General features: G+C 42.2%; 23 non-coding genes and 5 pseudogenes across 23 annotated transcripts; all 28 read right to left on the bottom strand.

Annotated features, from left to right (window-relative positions):
• Positions 1 to 1,919: 1,919 nt before the first annotated feature.
• Positions 1,920 to 2,039, bottom strand: LOC120257285. The gene has a single exon (XR_005535628.1). It is a non-coding gene; the product is annotated as a 5S ribosomal RNA (ribosomal RNA).
• Positions 2,040 to 2,358: 319 nt separating this feature from the next.
• On the bottom strand, positions 2,359 to 2,476 carry LOC120257291 (annotated as a pseudogene).
• Positions 2,477 to 2,789: 313 nt separating this feature from the next.
• LOC120257268 lies at positions 2,790 to 2,909 on the bottom strand. The gene has a single exon (XR_005535612.1). It is a non-coding gene; the product is annotated as a 5S ribosomal RNA (ribosomal RNA).
• Positions 2,910 to 3,227: 318 nt separating this feature from the next.
• Positions 3,228 to 3,345, bottom strand: LOC120257271. The gene has a single exon (XR_005535615.1). It is a non-coding gene; the product is annotated as a 5S ribosomal RNA (ribosomal RNA).
• Positions 3,346 to 3,659: 314 nt separating this feature from the next.
• Positions 3,660 to 3,778, bottom strand: LOC120257266. The gene has a single exon (XR_005535611.1). It is a non-coding gene; the product is annotated as a 5S ribosomal RNA (ribosomal RNA).
• Positions 3,779 to 4,095: 317 nt separating this feature from the next.
• Positions 4,096 to 4,216, bottom strand: LOC120257272. Its single transcript, XR_005535616.1, has one exon. It is a non-coding gene; the product is annotated as a 5S ribosomal RNA (ribosomal RNA).
• A 320-nt stretch (positions 4,217 to 4,536) lies between these two features.
• On the bottom strand, positions 4,537 to 4,653 carry LOC120257278. Its single transcript, XR_005535622.1, has one exon. It is a non-coding gene; the product is annotated as a 5S ribosomal RNA (ribosomal RNA).
• A 318-nt stretch (positions 4,654 to 4,971) lies between these two features.
• LOC120257269 lies at positions 4,972 to 5,089 on the bottom strand. Its single transcript, XR_005535613.1, has one exon. It is a non-coding gene; the product is annotated as a 5S ribosomal RNA (ribosomal RNA).
• A 310-nt stretch (positions 5,090 to 5,399) lies between these two features.
• On the bottom strand, positions 5,400 to 5,518 carry LOC120257290 (annotated as a pseudogene).
• Positions 5,519 to 5,831: 313 nt separating this feature from the next.
• LOC120257286 lies at positions 5,832 to 5,948 on the bottom strand (annotated as a pseudogene).
• A 313-nt stretch (positions 5,949 to 6,261) lies between these two features.
• Positions 6,262 to 6,379, bottom strand: LOC120257277. Its single transcript, XR_005535621.1, has one exon. It is a non-coding gene; the product is annotated as a 5S ribosomal RNA (ribosomal RNA).
• Positions 6,380 to 6,698: 319 nt separating this feature from the next.
• On the bottom strand, positions 6,699 to 6,815 carry LOC120257289 (annotated as a pseudogene).
• Positions 6,816 to 7,137: 322 nt separating this feature from the next.
• LOC120257293 lies at positions 7,138 to 7,256 on the bottom strand. Its single transcript, XR_005535632.1, has one exon. It is a non-coding gene; the product is annotated as a 5S ribosomal RNA (ribosomal RNA).
• A 315-nt stretch (positions 7,257 to 7,571) lies between these two features.
• On the bottom strand, positions 7,572 to 7,688 carry LOC120257287 (annotated as a pseudogene).
• A 317-nt stretch (positions 7,689 to 8,005) lies between these two features.
• Positions 8,006 to 8,124, bottom strand: LOC120257284. Its single transcript, XR_005535627.1, has one exon. It is a non-coding gene; the product is annotated as a 5S ribosomal RNA (ribosomal RNA).
• Positions 8,125 to 8,444: 320 nt separating this feature from the next.
• LOC120257279 lies at positions 8,445 to 8,562 on the bottom strand. Its single transcript, XR_005535623.1, has one exon. It is a non-coding gene; the product is annotated as a 5S ribosomal RNA (ribosomal RNA).
• A 326-nt stretch (positions 8,563 to 8,888) lies between these two features.
• On the bottom strand, positions 8,889 to 9,007 carry LOC120257292. Its single transcript, XR_005535631.1, has one exon. It is a non-coding gene; the product is annotated as a 5S ribosomal RNA (ribosomal RNA).
• Positions 9,008 to 9,320: 313 nt separating this feature from the next.
• Positions 9,321 to 9,439, bottom strand: LOC120257265. Its single transcript, XR_005535610.1, has one exon. It is a non-coding gene; the product is annotated as a 5S ribosomal RNA (ribosomal RNA).
• Positions 9,440 to 9,764: 325 nt separating this feature from the next.
• On the bottom strand, positions 9,765 to 9,882 carry LOC120257273. The gene has a single exon (XR_005535617.1). It is a non-coding gene; the product is annotated as a 5S ribosomal RNA (ribosomal RNA).
• Positions 9,883 to 10,198: 316 nt separating this feature from the next.
• On the bottom strand, positions 10,199 to 10,317 carry LOC120257270. The gene has a single exon (XR_005535614.1). It is a non-coding gene; the product is annotated as a 5S ribosomal RNA (ribosomal RNA).
• A 324-nt stretch (positions 10,318 to 10,641) lies between these two features.
• LOC120257274 lies at positions 10,642 to 10,762 on the bottom strand. The gene has a single exon (XR_005535618.1). It is a non-coding gene; the product is annotated as a 5S ribosomal RNA (ribosomal RNA).
• A 318-nt stretch (positions 10,763 to 11,080) lies between these two features.
• Positions 11,081 to 11,202, bottom strand: LOC120257282. The gene has a single exon (XR_005535626.1). It is a non-coding gene; the product is annotated as a 5S ribosomal RNA (ribosomal RNA).
• A 323-nt stretch (positions 11,203 to 11,525) lies between these two features.
• On the bottom strand, positions 11,526 to 11,644 carry LOC120257281. The gene has a single exon (XR_005535625.1). It is a non-coding gene; the product is annotated as a 5S ribosomal RNA (ribosomal RNA).
• Positions 11,645 to 11,965: 321 nt separating this feature from the next.
• Positions 11,966 to 12,083, bottom strand: LOC120257275. Its single transcript, XR_005535619.1, has one exon. It is a non-coding gene; the product is annotated as a 5S ribosomal RNA (ribosomal RNA).
• Positions 12,084 to 12,400: 317 nt separating this feature from the next.
• On the bottom strand, positions 12,401 to 12,519 carry LOC120257288. Its single transcript, XR_005535629.1, has one exon. It is a non-coding gene; the product is annotated as a 5S ribosomal RNA (ribosomal RNA).
• A 314-nt stretch (positions 12,520 to 12,833) lies between these two features.
• Positions 12,834 to 12,950, bottom strand: LOC120257280. Its single transcript, XR_005535624.1, has one exon. It is a non-coding gene; the product is annotated as a 5S ribosomal RNA (ribosomal RNA).
• Positions 12,951 to 13,267: 317 nt separating this feature from the next.
• On the bottom strand, positions 13,268 to 13,386 carry LOC120257276. Its single transcript, XR_005535620.1, has one exon. It is a non-coding gene; the product is annotated as a 5S ribosomal RNA (ribosomal RNA).
• A 318-nt stretch (positions 13,387 to 13,704) lies between these two features.
• LOC120257264 lies at positions 13,705 to 13,823 on the bottom strand. The gene has a single exon (XR_005535609.1). It is a non-coding gene; the product is annotated as a 5S ribosomal RNA (ribosomal RNA).
• Positions 13,824 to 13,939: the final 116 nt, after the last annotated feature.

The raw sequence follows: 13,939 nt of genomic DNA, 5'->3' as shown, positions 1-13,939 counted from the left end.
GTTTTATTTTTGATAATAATAATAAAATTTATTATTATTATTATTATTATTATTATTATTGTAAAGTAGTAAGAATATTGAGAAAAACAAATACGTGGAAATGATAAGTGCTTTGAGTGAACATGTTTTTTTATGCTTTGTTTTACATACATTGAGCATCATATTTTTATATGGTTTATGTCTCATTTCGTATTGGGTGTTCTTTTATGCATGTAGGTTGTGAAGGCATTGGGATTTCAAAAAGGGAGCGTAAGATAGGCTATTATGGCATAATATTGGGAGTTCTTGTACAAACTCAAGTTGGAAGATACAAGAGGGGTTCATGTATGAGGAGATGTGTGCCAACTTCCATAGTTTTTGCAAGCCAAGTTATTAATGGAAGGGCACAAAGGCAGCTCATGTCTCCACATCCCTCCTCCTTGTAAAGATTTCAAGACTTTTCAAGACGCATTGATGAAGGAAAAAGCCGGATAGCTTCACCATATGATCGCAGTGCCCGATCGTGTGGGCCTTAAGAGGAGAATTTTCATCACAGCAAAAGCAGAATATCAGAGCGGATTTATCGTAAAGCGAATCACCGTAGACCTAATCATCAGTAGCGACTCATCGCTCACGCCGCCGGCTGAGGTCCGCGCGGCCGCGTGGGAATTCTCGCACTCACGCGCAAGATGGAATATCCACGCCGGGCGCTGCGGGGCACGTGATGACGCTGCTTTGAGGCTATAAATACACCTTTTGGCCGATTCTAAAGGGACTTTTTGCGGAGTTTTGAGCATAGACATTGAGAGAGAGACGGCTAGGGTTTGAGGAGAAGGTCTTCGCCAATTGATAGGGAGTTCTTCACCAACTTTGATAGATTCCTTCGACGCCATAGCATTTTGGGGAGCCATTGGCAACCTAGCTTCGGAGAGGAATCTTCAAGACGAGAACTACCAATCAAGGCCAATCCGCACGAATTCGAGGGGGTTTTTCTATGGGTTTTATTGCTTTTCATTGTATTGATTATTGTTTTGTAACTAGGGCCCATGGAGGGCTAAACCCTAGTAGGTATTTGGGCATGTGAACCCTAAGATTTATATTTTTGATTGATTCTCTTAATGTTTCTAGTTAATCCGAGTTGTCTTGAGTTTTAATCTTTGTGATTTAATTGCTTGCTAGTGTTGTTAATCCTTGTGGTTGATTACATTGCATGATTTAATACTTTAATGTGTGAAGTTTCCATTAGAGTTGGATTTCCAAGATTAAAGAGGGTTGAGAGGGTGAGCCTTGAGATGGAGGAATGTCCCCTTTCCCTTTCGATTGAGTGTTTCCTATCTCCGTATTCCATATGCTCTTTGCAACCATATTCGGGTGTGAGGCGTGAGATTGTTTCGATTCGCCGGACCTTGTAGGGGGTTAGGATCCTTCGCCGAATTAGGGGTTGATCTACATTTAGGAATCGGGTTTCACTCTTAGGTTTCTTTAGAGCATATTGCGGTCATATGGGGTGTGAAGTGTTGAGATTGCTCGATTTCTCCACCGGGACCTCGAGGGGACTAGTGCCTTTTGCTTGGAGACAAGAATTGGCTATCGTTGACTACTCCTCGACTCATTAGACTCGATTCTATGAGCATTTAGTGAATCTTGAGCGCTAAAGAAGATCTTAGGGGGATCATTGCCCCGAATACCTCATCCTTAGTGATCTGAGACTCTTCTACTTTTATTTCTTGCATACTTATTTGCTTTGTCTTGCAATTAGTTCACCCATTATCTTAATTGATTCCGACTAGATAATTGAGAAGTGGTTATTACTAGTACTTCCGCCTTGTGGATTCGACCACCCGACTCACCGGTAATTATTACTCGACACTGCAGACACTCTGCGATTCACGCACGCATATTCGGACGTGTCGTGAAACGCATGGAGCAAAAATGGAGATGGGGTGCAACACGACTACTTCCCTGTGAGGTCACCCATCCTAGTACTACTCTCGCCCAAGCACGCTTAACTTCGGAGTTCGATGGGATCCGATGCTTTTAGTGCCGGTATGATCGCACCCTATGAAAAATGAACACGCTAGGTAAATAAAATTGACGACTTATCGACACCCGAGATAGATCGATGATCCTCCCCGATGGGGCTCTCCAACGCCGGGGACTCAACGCCATCCGCCTCCAACACAAAAACTTCAATTGAAAACGGGATTTTTGTGTTTGAAACCACGATAGGGAGGACCACAAACAAGAGTCGGAGTTTTATTTTTGATAATAATAATAAAAATTTATTACTATTATTATTATTATTAGTAAAGTAGTAAGAATATTGAGAAAAAACAAATACGGGAAACGATGGAGCAAAATAAATAAATAAATGGAGATGGGGTGCAACACGAGGACTTCCTGTGAGGTCACCCATCCTAGTACTACCTCGCCCAAGCACGCTTAACTTCGGAGTTCCGACGGATCCGTGCTTTTAGTGTCACGTATGATCGCACTCCTATGAAAAATGAACACGCTGCGAATAAATTAACAACTTCATCGACAATTCCGAGATAGATCGATGATCCTCCCCGATCGGGGCTTCTCCAACGCCTCGGGACTCCGCGCCATCCGCTTCCAACATGTAACTTCAATTGAAAACGGGATTTTGTGTTTGAAAAACAGGATAGGAGGACCCGCTAAACAAGAGTCGGAGTTTTATTTTTGATAATATTAATAAAATTTATTATTATTATTATTATTATTATTGTAAAGTAGTAAGAATATTGAGAAAAAAACAACACGGGAAACGCATGGAGCAAAATGGAGATGGGGTGCAACACGAGGACTTCCTCAGGAGGTCACCCATCCTAGTACTACTCTCGCCCAAGCACGCTTAACTTCGGAGTTCTGATGGGATCCGGTGCTTTAGTGCTGGTATGATCGCACTCGGTGAAAATGAACACGCGTTGCAATAAATTGACGACTTACTGACAATTCCGAGATAGATCGATGATCCTCCTGATGGGGCTTCTCCAACGTCGGGGACCCGCGCCATCCGCTTCAAACACAGAACTTCAATTGAAAACGGGATTTTGTGTTTGAAAAAAAAAAAACGATAGGAGGACCCGCGAAACAAGAGTCGGGAGTTTTATTTTTTGATAATAATAATAAAATTTATTATTATTATTATTATTATTATTATTATTGTAAAGTAGTAAGAATATTGAGAAAAACAACACGGGAAACGATGGAGCAAAAATGGAGATGGGGTGCAACACGAGGACTTCCTCAGAGGTCACCCATCCTAGTACTACTCTCGCCCAAGCACGCTTAACTTCGGAGTTCTGATGGGATCCGTGCTTTAGTGCTGGTATGATCGCACTCGGTGAAAATGAACACGCTGCTGCAATAAATTGACGACTTTCATCGACACTCCGAGATAGATCGATGATCCTCCTGATGGGGCTTCTCCAACGTCGGGGACCCGCGCCATCCGCTTCCAACACAAAACTTCAATTGAAAACGGGATTTTGTGTTTGAAAACGATAGGAGGACCCGCGAAACAAGAGTCGGGAGTTTTATTTTTTGATAATAATAATAAAATTTATTATTATTATTATTATTATTATTATTATTGTAAAGTAGTAAGAATATTGAGAAAAAACAAATACGGGAAACGATGGAGCAAAAATGGAGATGGGGTGCAACACGAGGACTTCCTAGGAGGTCACCCATCCTAGTACTACTCTCGCCCAAGCACGCTTAACTTCGGAGTTCTGATGGGATCCGGTGCTTTAGTGCTGGTATGATCGCACCGGTGAAAATGAACACGCGTTGCAATAAATTGACGACTTAATGACAATTCCGAGATAGATCGATGATCCTCCTGATGGGGCTTCTCCAACGTCGGGGACCCGCGCCATCCGCTTCCAACACAGAACTTCAATTGAAAACGGGATTTTGTGTTTGAAAAAAAAACGATAGGAGGACCCGCGAAACAAGAGTCGGGAGTTTTATTTTTTGATAATAATAATAAAATTTATTATTATTATTATTATTATTATTATTATTGTAAAGTAGTAAGAATATTGAGAAAAAACAAATACGGGAAACGATGGAGCAAAAAATGGAGATGGGGTGCAACACGAGGACTTCCCAGGAGGTCACCCATCCTAGTACTACTCTCGCCCAAGCACGCTTAACTTCGGAGTTCTGATGGGATCCGCAGCTTTTAGTGCCGGTCATGATCGCACCCTGGTGAAAATGAACACGCTGCAATAAATTGACGACTTTCATCGACAATCCCGAGATAGATCGATGATCCTCCCGATGGGGCTTCCAACGCTCGGGGACCCGCGCCATCCGCTTCAAAACACATAACTTGAATTGAAAAACGGGATTTTGTGTTTGAAAACAAAAACGATAGGGAGGACCCGCCAAACAAGAGTCGGGAGTTTTATTTTTTTGATAATAATAATAAAAATTTATTATTATTATTATTATTATTATTATTGTAAAGTAGTAAGAATATTGAGAAAAACAAACACGGGAAACGCATGGAGCAAAAATGGAGATGGGGTGCAACAGAGGACTTCCCGTGAGGTCACCCATCCTAGTACTACTCTCGCCCAAGCACGCTTAACTTCGGAGTTCGGCGGGATCCGGCGTTTTAGTGCCGGTATGATCGCACCCTGTGAAAAATGAACACGCGCTGCAATAAATTGACGACTTCATCGACAATTCCGAGATAGATCGATGATCCTCCCATGGGGCTTCTCCAACGCCGGGGACTCCGCGCCATCCGCTTCCAAATACGTAACTTCAATTGAAAAACGAGATTTTGTGTTTGAAAAACAAAAAACGATAGGAGGACCCTGCAAACAAGAGTCGGAGTTTTTATTTTTGATAATAATAATAAAATTTTTATTATTATTATTATTATTATTATTGTAAAGTAGTAAGAATATTGAGAAAAACAAACACGGGAAACGATGGAGCAAAAATGGAGATGGGGTGCAACACGAGGACTTCCTCAGAGGTCACCCATCCTAGTACTACTCTCGCCCAAGCACGCTTAACTTCGGAGTTCGATGGGATCCGGTGCTTTAGTGCCGGTATGATCGCACCCTGTGAAAATGAACACGCTGCGCAACAAATTGACGACTTTCATCGACAATTCCCGAGATAGATCGACGATCCTCCCGATGGGGCTTCTCCAACGTCGGGGACCCGCGCCATCCGCTTCCAACACAAAAACTTCAATTGAAAACGGATGTTGTGTTTGAAAACGATAGGAGGACCCGCAAACAAGAGTCTGGAGTTTTATTTTTGATAATAATAATAAAAATTTATTATTATTATTATTATTATTATTATTGTAAAGTAGTAAGAATATTGAGAAAAACAAATACGGGAAACGATGGAGCAAAAATGGAGATGGGGTGCAACACGAGGACTTCCTGTAGAGGTCACCCATCCTAGTACTACTCTCGCCCAAGCACGCTTAACTTCGGAGTTCGATGGGATCCGTGCTTTTAGTGTCGGTATGATCGCACCCTGTGAAAATGAACACGGGTTGCAATAAATTGACGACTTTCATCGACAATTCCGAGATAGATCGACGATACTCCCCGATGGGGCTTCTCCAACGCCGGGGACCCGCGCCATCCGCCTCCAACACGTAACTTCAATTGAAAAACGGATTTTGTGTTTGAAAAACACGACAGGAGGACCCGCGAAACAAGAGTCGGGAGTTTTATTTTTTTGATAATAATAATAAAAATTTATTACTATTATTATTATTATTATTATTGTAAAGTAGTAAGAATATTGAGAAAAACAAACACGGGAAACGATGGAGCAATGGAGATGGGGTGCAACACGAGGAATTCCCTGTGAGGTCACCCATCCTAGTACTACTCTCGCCCAAGCACGCTTAACTCGGAGTTCGATGGGATCCGTGCTTTAGTGTTGGTATGATCGCACCCGTGAAAATGAACACGCTGCTGCAATAAATTGACGACTTCATCGACACTCCGAGATAGATCGAGCGATCCTCCCGATAGGGGCTTCTCCAACGCCGGGGACCCGCGCCATCCGCCTCCAACACGTAACTTCAATTGAAAAACGGGATTTTGTGTTTGAAAAAAACGATAGGAGGACCCGCAAAACAAGAGTCGGGAGTTTTATTTTTTGATAATAATAATAAAATTTATTATTATTATTATTATTATTATTATTGTAAAGTAGTAAGAATATTGATAAAAACAACACGGGAAACGATGGAGCAAAAATGGAGATGGGGTGCAACACGAGGATTTCCCATGAGGTCACCCATCCTAGTACTACTCTCGCCCAAGCACGCTTAACTTCGGAGTTCGATGGGATCCGTGCTTTTAGTGCCGGTATGATCGCACCGGTGAAAATGAACACGCTGCTGTAATAAATTGACGACTTCATCGACAATTCCGAGATAGATCGATGATCCTCCCGACGGGGCTTCTCCAACGCCGGGGACTCGCGCCATCCGCTTCCAACACCGTAACTTCAATTGAAAAACGGGATTTTGTGTTTGAAAGCAAAAACGATAGGAGGACCCGCCAAAACAAGAGTCGGAGTTTTTATTTTTGATAATAATAATAAAAATTTATTATTATTATTATTATTATTATTATTGTAAAGTAGTAAGAATATTGAGAAAAACAAACACGGGAAACGATGGAGCAAAAAATGGAGATGGGGTGCAACACTGAGGACTTCCCGTGAGGTCACCCATCCTAGTACTACTCTCGCCCAAGCACGCTTAACTCGAGTTCGATGGGATCCGGTGCTTTAGTGCCGGTATGATCGCACCCGTGAAAAATGAACACGCTGCTGCAATAAATTGACGACTTTCATCGACAATTCCGAGATAGATCGGCTGATCCTCCCGATGGGGCTTCTCCAACGCCGGGGACCCGCGCCATCCGCTTCAAACACGTAACTTCAATTGAAAAACGGATTTTGTGTTTGAAAAAAAAAAAAACGATAGGAGGACCCGCGAAACAAGAGTCGGGAGTTTTATTTTTTGATAATAATAATAAAATTTATTATTATTATTATTATTATTATTATTGTAAAGTAGTAAGAATATTGAGAAAAAACAAACACGGGAAACGATGGAGCAAAAATGGAGATGGGGTGCAACACGAGGACTTCCCAGGAGGTCACCCATCCTAGTACTACTCTCGCCCAAGCACGCTTAACTTCGGAGTTCTGATGGGATCCGGTGCTTTAGTGCTGGTATGATCGCACCCGGTGAAAATGAACACGCGTTGCAATAAATTGACGACTTAGTGACAATTCCGAGATAGATCGATGATCCTCCTGATGGGGCTTCTCCAACGTCGGGGACTCGCGCCATCCGCTTCCAACACATAACTTCAATTGAAAACGGGATTTTGTGTTTGAAAACAAAAACGATAGGAGGACCCGCTAAAACAAGAGTCGGGAGTTTTATTTTTTTGATAATAATAATAAAAATTTTATTATTATTATTATTATTATTATTGTAAAGTAGTAAGAATATTGAGAAAAACAAACACGGGAAACGATGGAGCAAAAATGGAGATGGGGTGCAACACGAGGACTTCCTCAGAGGTCACCCATCCTAGTACTACTCTCGCCCAAGCACGCTTAACTTCGAGTTCGATGGGATCCGTGCTTTTAGTGCCGGTATGATCGCACCCGTGAAAATGAACACGCGCTGCAATAAATTGACGACTTTCATCGACAATTCCGAGATAGATCGATGATCCTCCTGATGGGGCTTCTCCAACGCCGGGGACCCGCGCCATCCGCTTCCAACACAGAACTTCAATTGAAAACGGGATTTTGTGTTTGAAAAACACGATAGGAGGACCCGCAAAACAAGAGCTCGGAGTTTTATTTTTTTTGATAATAATAATAAAAATTTATTATTATTATTATTATTATTATTATTGTAAAGTAGTAAGAATATTGAGAAAAAAACAAACACGGGAAACGATGGAGCAAAAATGGAGATGGGGTGCAACACGAGGACTTCCCTGTGAGGTCACCCATCCTAGTACTACTCTCGCCCAAGCACGCTTAACTTCGGAGTTCGATGGGATCCGTGCTTTTAGTGCTGGTATGATCGCATCCCGGTGAAAATGAACACGCGCTGCAATAAATTGACGACTTTCATCGACAATTCCGAGATAGATCGATGATCCTCCCGATGGGGCTTCTCCAACGCCGGGGACCCGCGCCATCCGCTTCCAACATCGTAACTTCAATTGAAAAACGGGATTTTGTGTTTGAAAAACAAAAACGATAGGAGGACCCGCGAAAACAAGAGTCTGGGAGTTTTATTTTTTTGATAATAATAATAAAAATTTATTATTATTATTATTATTATTATTGTAAAGTAGTAAGAATATTGAGAAAAACAAACACGGGAAACGATGGAGCAAAATGGAGATGGGGTGCAACACGAGGACTTCCCTGTGAGGTCACCCATCCTAGTACTACTCTCGCCCAAGCACGCTTAACTCGGAGTTCGATGGGATCCGGCGTTTTAGTGCCGGTATGATCGCACCCTGTGAAAATGAACACGCTGCTGCAATAAATTGACGACTTTCATCGACAATTCCCGAGATAGATCGATGATCCTCCCCGATGGGGCTTCTCCAACGCCGGGGACCCGCGCCATCCGCTCCAAATACGTAACTTCAATTGAAAAACGGGATTTTGTGTTTGAAAAACAAAAACGATAGGAGGACCCGCGAAAACAAGAGTCGGGAGTTTTATTTTTTTGATAATAATAATAAAAATTTATTATTATTATTATTATTATTATTATTGTAAAGTAGTAAGAATATTGAGAAAAAAACAAACACGGGAAACGATGGAGCAAAAATGGAGATGGGGTGCAACACGAGGACTTCCCAGGAGGTCACCCATCCTAGTACTACTCTCGCCCAAGCACGCTTAACTTCGGAGTTCTGATGGGATCCGGTGCTTTAGTGCTGGTATGATCGCACCCGGTGAAAATGAACACGCGTTGCAATAAATTGACGACTTACTGACAATTCCGAGATAGATCGATGATCCTCCTGATGGGGCTTCTCCAACGTCGGGGACCCGCGCCATCCGCTTCCAACACAGAACTTCAATTGAAAACGGGATTTTGTGTTTGAAAACAAAAAACGATAGGAGGACCCGCGAAACAAGAGTCGGGAGTTTTATTTTTTGATAATAATAATAAAATTTATTATTATTATTATTATTATTATTGTAAAGTAGTAAGAATATTGAGAAAAAACAAATACGGGAAACGATGGAGCAAAAATGGAGATGGGGTGCAACACGAGGACTTCCCAGGAGGTCACCCATCCTAGTACTACTCTCGCCCAAGCACGCTTAACTTCGGAGTTCTGATGGGATCCGGTGCTTTAGTGCTGGTATGATCGCATCCCTGTGAAAATGAACACGCTGCTGCAATAAATTGACGACTTTCATCGACAATCCCGAGATAGATCGACGATCCTCCCCGATGGGGCTTCTCCAACGCCGGGGACCCGCGCCATCCGCTTCCAACACGTAACTTCAATTGAAAAACGGGATTTTGTGTTTGAAAAACAAAAACGATAGGAGGACCCGCGAAAACAAGAGTCGGAGTTTTATTTTTTTGATAATAATAATAAAAATTTATTATTATTATTATTATTATTATTATTGTAAAGTAGTAAGAATATTGAGAAAAAAACAAATACGGGAAACGATGGAGCAAAAATGGAGATGGGGTGCAACACGAGGACTTCCCGTGAGGTCACCCATCCTAGTACTACTCTCGCCCAAGCACGCTTAACTTCGGAGTTCGATGGGATCCGTGCTTTTAGTGCCGGTATGATCGCACCCGTGAAAATGAACACGCTGCTGCAATAAATTGACGACTTTCATCGACAATTCCGAGATAGATCGATGATCCTCCCGATGGGGCTTCTCCAACGCCGGGGACCCGCGCCATCCGCTTCCAACACGTAACTTCAATTGAAAAACGGGATTTTGTGTTTGAAAAACAAAAAACGATAGGAGGACCCGCGAAAACAAGAGTCGGAGTTTTATTTTTTTGATAATAATAATAAAATTTATTATTATTATTATTATTATTATTGTAAAGTAGTAAGAATATTGAGAAAAACAACACGGGAAACGATGGAGCAAAAATGGAGATGGGGTGCAACACGAGGACTTCCTGTGAGGTCACCCATCCTAGTACTACTCTCGCCCAAGCACGCTTAACTTCGGAGTTCGATGGGATCCGGTGCTTTTAGTGCCGGTATGATCGCACCCGGTGAAAAATGAACACGCGCTGCAATAAATTGACGACTTTCATCGACACTCCGAGATAGATCGATGATCCTCCCGATGGGGCTTCTCCAACGCCGGGGACCCGCGCCATCCGCTTCCAACACGTAACTTCAATTGAAAAACGGGATTTTGTGTTTGAAAAACAAAAAAACGATAGGAGGACCCGCGAAAACAAGAGTCGGGAGTTTTATTTTTTTGATAATAATAATAAAAATTTATTATTATTATTATTATTATTATTATTGTAAAGTAGTAAGAATATTGAGAAAAAAACAACACGGGAAACGATGGAGCAAAAATGGAGATGGGGTGCAACACGAGGACTTCCTGCAGAGGTCACCCATCCTAGTACTACTCTCGCCCAAGCACGCTTAACTTCGGAGTTCCGATGGGATCCGGTGCTTTTAGTGTCGGTATGATCGCACCCTGTGAAAATGAACACGCGCTGCAATAAATTGACGACTTCATCGACAATTCCGAGATAGATCGATGATCCTCCTGATGGGGCTTCTCCAACGTCGGGGACCCGCGCCATCCGCTTCCAACACAGAACTTCAATTGAAAAACGGATTTTGTGTTTGAAAAACAAAAAAACGATAGGAGGACCCGCAAAACAAGAGTCGGAGTTTTATTTTTTTTGATAATAATAATAAAAATTTATTATTATTATTATTATTATTATTGTAAAGTAGTAAGAATATTGAGAAAAAAACAACACGGGAAACGATGGAGCAAAAATGGAGATGGGGTGCAACACGAGGACTTTCCCTGTGAGGTCACCCATCCTAGTACTACTCTCGCCCAAGCACGCTTTAACTTCGGAGTTCGATGGGATCCGGTGCTTTTAGTGCCGGTATGATCGCACCCTGTGAAAAATGAACACGCGCTGCAATAAATTGACGACTTTCATCGACAATTCCGAGATAGATCGATGATCCTCCCGATGGGGCTTCTCCAACGCCGGGGACTCCGCGCCATCCGCTTCCAAACACGTAACTTCAATTGAAAAACGGGATTTTGTGTTTGAAAAACAAAAACGATAGGAGGACCCGCAAAACAAGAGTCGGAGTTTTATTTTTTTGATAATAATAATAAAAATTTATTATTATTATTATTATTATTATTATTGTAAAGTAGTAAGAATATTGAGAAAAAAACAACACGGGAAACGATGGAGCAAAAATGGAGATGGGGTGCAACACGAGGACTTCCCTGTGAGGTCACCCATCCTAGTACTACTCTCGCCCAAGCACGCTTAACTTCGGAGTTCGATGGGATCCGTGCTTTAGTGCCGGGTATGATCGCACCCGTGAAAATGAACACGCTGCTGCAATAAATTGACGACTTTCATCGACAATTCCGAGATAGATCGATGATCCTCCCGATGGGGCTTCTCCAACGCCGGGGACCCGCGCCATCCGCTTCCAACACGTAACTTCAATTGAAAAACGGGATTTTTGTGTTTGAAAAACAAAAAAACGATAGGAGGACCCGCAAAACAAGAGTCGGAGTTTTATTTTTTTTGATAATAATAATAAAAATTTATTATTATTATTATTATTATTATTGTAAAGTAGTAAGAATATTGAGAAAAAAACAACACGGGAAACGATGGAGCAAAAATGGAGATGGGGTGCAACACGAGGACTTCCCTGTGAGGTCACCCATCCTAGTACTACTCTCGCCCAAGCACGCTTAACTTCGGAGTTCGATGGGATCCGTGCTTTAGTGCCGGTATGATCGCACCCGTGAAAAATGAACACGCTGCTGCAATAAATTGACGACTTTCATCGACAATTCCGAGATAGATCGATGATCCTCCTGATGGGGCTTCTCCAACGTCGGGGACCCGCGCCATCCGCTTCCAACACAGAACTTCAATTGAAAACGGGATTTTGTGTTTGAAAAAAAAAAACGATAGGAGGACCCGCGAAACAAGAGTCGGGAGTTTTATTTTTTGATAATAATAATAAAATTTTATTATTATTATTATTATTATTATTGTAAAGTAGTAAGAATATTGAGAAAAAACAAATACGGGAAACGATGGAGCAAAAATGGAGATGGGGTGCAACACGAGGACTTCCCAGGAGGTCACCCATCCTAGTACTACTCTCGCCCAAGCACGCTTAACTTCGGAGTTCTGATGGGATCCGGTGCTTTAGTGCTGGTATGATCGCACCCGGTGAAAATGAACACGCGTTGCAATAAATTGACGACTTACAGACAATTCCGAGATAGATCGATGATCCTCCTGATGGGGCTTCTCCAACGCTCGGGACCCGCGCCATCCGCTTCAAACACGTAACTTCAATTGAAAACGGGATTTTTGTGTTTGAAAAACAAAAAACGATAGGAGGACCCGCAAACAAGAGTCGGAGTTTTATTTTTGATAATAATAATAAAAATTTATTATTATTATTATTATTATTATTATTGTAAAGTAGTAAGAATATTGAGAAAAACAACACGGGAAACGATGGAGCAAAAATGGAGATGGGGTGCAACACGAGGACTTCCCAGAGGTCACCCATCCTAGTACTACTCTCGCCCAAGCACGCTTAACTTCGGAGTTCGATGGGATCCGTGCTTTTAGTGCCGGTATGATCGCACTCGTGAAAATGAACACGCGCTGCAATAAATTGACGACTTTCATCGACAATCCCGAGATAGATCGATGATCCTCCCGATGGGGCTTCTCCAACGCCGGGGACTCCGCGCCATCCGCTTCCAACATAGTAACTTCAATTGAAAAACGGATTTTTGTGTTTGAAAAACAAAAACGATAGGAGGACCCGCGAAACAAGAGTCGGGAGTTTTATTTTTTGATAATAATAATAAAATTTATTATTATTATTATTATTATTATTGTAAAGTAGTAAGAATATTGAGAAAAAACAAATACGGGAAACGATGGAGCAAAAATGGAGATGGGGTGCAACACGAGGACTTCCCAGGAGGTCACCCATCCTAGTACTACTCTCGCCCAAGCACGCTTAACTTCGGAGTTCTGATGGGATCCGGTGCTTTAGTGCTGGTATGATCGCACCCGGTGAAAATGAACACGCGTTGCAATAAATTGACGACTTACTGACAATTCCGAGATAGATCGATGATCCTCCTGATGGGGCTTCTCCAACGTCGGGGACCCGCGCCATCCGCTTCCAACACAGAACTTCAATTGAAAACGGGATTTTGTGTTTGAAAACACGATAGGAGGACCCGCGAAACAAGAGTCGGGAGTTTTATTTTTTGATAATAATAATAAAATTTATTATTATTATTATTATTATTATTATTATTATTGTAAAGTAGTAAGAATATTGAGAAAAAACAAATACGGGAAACGATGGAGCAAAAAATGGAGATGGGGTGCAACACGAGGACTTCCCAGGAGGTCACCCATCCTAGTACTACTCTCGCCCAAGCACGCTTAACTTCGGAGTTCTGATGGGATCCGGTGCTTTAGTGCTGGTATGATCGCACCCGGTGAAAATGAACACGCTGCTGTAACAAATTGACGACTTTCATCGACAATTCCGAGATAGATCGATGATCCTCCCGATGGGGCTTCTCCAACGCCGGGGACTCCGCGCCATCCGCT

The sequence above is a fragment of the Dioscorea cayenensis genome, unplaced genomic scaffold, assembly GCF_009730915.1.
Source record: "Dioscorea cayenensis subsp. rotundata cultivar TDr96_F1 unplaced genomic scaffold, TDr96_F1_v2_PseudoChromosome.rev07_lg8_w22 25.fasta BLBR01001994.1, whole genome shotgun sequence".
Taxonomy (NCBI): domain Eukaryota; kingdom Viridiplantae; phylum Streptophyta; class Magnoliopsida; order Dioscoreales; family Dioscoreaceae; genus Dioscorea; species Dioscorea cayenensis.
Note: the sequence above shows the minus strand (reverse complement) of the source record. Positions and strands in the feature narration are given on the sequence as shown.